This window comes from Pseudorca crassidens, chromosome X (assembly GCF_039906515.1).
Source record: "Pseudorca crassidens isolate mPseCra1 chromosome X, mPseCra1.hap1, whole genome shotgun sequence".
NCBI classification, from domain to species: Eukaryota; Metazoa; Chordata; class Mammalia; order Artiodactyla; family Delphinidae; genus Pseudorca; species Pseudorca crassidens.
In genome coordinates, this window is record NC_090317.1 from 27096746 (window position 1) to 27099167 (window position 2422).

General features: G+C 47.8%; 1 pseudogene; it reads right to left on the minus strand.

Moving 5' to 3' along the window:
* Positions 1 to 1317: 1317 nt before the first annotated feature.
* Positions 1318 to 2139, minus strand: LOC137216586 (small ribosomal subunit protein uS2-like; annotated as a pseudogene).
* Between the last annotated feature and the right edge of the window lie 283 nt (positions 2140 to 2422).

The following is a 2422-nucleotide window of genomic DNA, read 5'->3' on the forward strand; positions in this document are numbered from 1 at the left end:
TTATGCCAGGCAAGATTCATTAGGGAAGTTTCCCCGAAGCTGAGTCAAGAGGTGTCTTTTGAAGGATGAAACAGAAAAGATGACAAGTTAAGGAAGGAACAGTCTCGTTTTATAGAACTTTTTAAAGGCATGTCTGGCAAAAACTAGAAGTAAGGGCACGAATGAAACTAATGAAGATCATAGAAGTGCAAGTAAAATCTTAATGTAGCTTGTATTATTAGATTTGGTGTCTGATTTTCAGTACAAGGATTTCTTCTGAATTCAGTCGTGCAGGATACTCTAGTACCTGAAGGCAACAAGCCAGACTAATGATCTATTGGGAGAGCTGATGTGGAGTTTCCTGCATTTGGATGATGTTAAAGACTGTGCTAGACAGCTTCTAAGATGACCCCCAAAGATCCCCAACTCTTGGTATTCATGTCCTGTGTAATCCTCTCCCCCTCAGTAGGAACTGAAATTATTGCCTCTCTTCTAACAAATAGAACATGCCAGGGGTAAAGGGATGTCACTTCCTAGACTGGGTTATAAAAAGATGGTAACTTCTGTCTTGGGAGTGTCCTCTCTCTATCTCTCTGTTTACTCACTCTGAGGGAAGCCAGCTGCCATGTTGTGAGTTGCCCTGTGGGAGAGGCCCAGGATGGAACTGAGGTAGACATCCAGTGATGACTTGAGCCATCTGACCAATAGCTTGTGAGAAACTGAGTCTTGCCAACAACAACATGAGTGAGCTCAGAAGTAGATCCTCCCTCAGTTGAGCCTTCAGATGAGGTTGCAATCCTAGCTGACAGTTTGACTGTGACCTCATAAAAGACCTTGAACCAGAGGCACCTAGCTAAGCTATGTACAAATTCCTGACCTACAGAAACTGTGAGATAATAAATATTTATTATTTTAAGCTCCTGAATTTTGGGGTAATTTTTTTTTTTTTTGGCAGCATTGATTCTTCGTTGCCATGCATGGGCTTTCTCTAGTTGAGAGCAGGGGCTACTCTTCGTTGCAGTGCACGGGCTTCTCATTGTGCTGGCTTCTCTTGTGGAGCACAGGCTCTAGGCACGCGGGCTTCAGTAGTTGTGGCGTGCGGATTCAGTAGTTGTGGCTCGCGGGCTCTAGAGCGCAGACTCACTAGTTGTGGCACATGGGCTTAGTTGCTCCGCGGCATGTGAGACCTTCCCGGACCAGGGCTCGAACCCGTGTCCCCTGCATTGGCAGGCAGATTCTTAACCACTGTGCCACCAGGGAAGCCCCTCTTCCAGTTTCATTGACGTACAGCACTGTATAAGTTTAAGGTGTACAGCATAATGATTTGATTTACATACATTATGAAATTATTACCAGAATGAGTTTAGTGACCATCCGTTGCACCTGCACACCTTTGGACCAGTCCGCCACCTCAGGCTGAGCAGCAGTGAACTCAGGAGCTGGAGCGGTCCATTCACCCTGAAATTCCTCCGTGGTCACAGCCTTCTCAGCTGCCGCCTGCTCTTCCTTTTCAATCTCTTCACGATCTCTGTAGAAGCAGAGATCAGGCATGACCTCCCATGGGTGTTCACGGGAGATGGTGCCACGCATGCGCAGAACCTCCCGGGCAAGCATCCACCACATCAGACCCACTGAGTGAGCTCCCTTGTTGTTGCACGGGATGGCAATGTCCACATACCACAGAGGAGAGTCTGTGTTACACAGAGCAATGGTAGGCAGGTTAACATAAGAGGCCTCTGGGAGAGGCTGGTGGTCAGCCCTGGGATCAGTAACCACCAGAAGGCTTCCTGGATCTGGTCAGTGAAGGTTCCAGGAGTGAAGCGGCCAGCAGTAGGAGTGGCTCCAGTGGCAGCAGCAAACTTCAGCCCAGCTCGCTGGCCAGTATTCCTGGAGGATACGACACTGACATCAGCTGGGTTTTCAATGGCAACAGTGGCATGAGCTGCCAACAGAAGCTTCTCCGAGGTCCTCTTCAGATTTGTGATGTAGATGCCATCACTTTTCCTTTTGTAGATGTACTGACCCATTTGGGAGCCAAGGTTGGTGCCACCTAAGTGGGTTCCTGCTGCAAGGAATTTGAGGACATCCTCCTCCTTCATTTGCAGGACATCAAGGGCTCCGGGCATTGTTAATGTTTCCCTTTAAGTTACGACGGGAATGCAGAACGACCCTTATCTGTGCGTGAGCAGTTAGTTCCAGTTTGGAGCCCAGTCAGAACTCCCAGGGTGCCTGCTCAGGTGCTCAGCTCAGCTTGGGCCCCCAACAGCCAGGGCTGAAGGTTCTGTGATTGGTTGTATATAGCTCACATTTGGTGAGCCTATACTCTGGCCTAATGTTTTCCTCATATTACCTTTCTAATTCTCAAAGCAATCCTGTAGCAATTATTTTCATTTTACAGATGAAGGAACTAAGTTTCGGAAAAGTTACCTGATGTTCTCAAGGT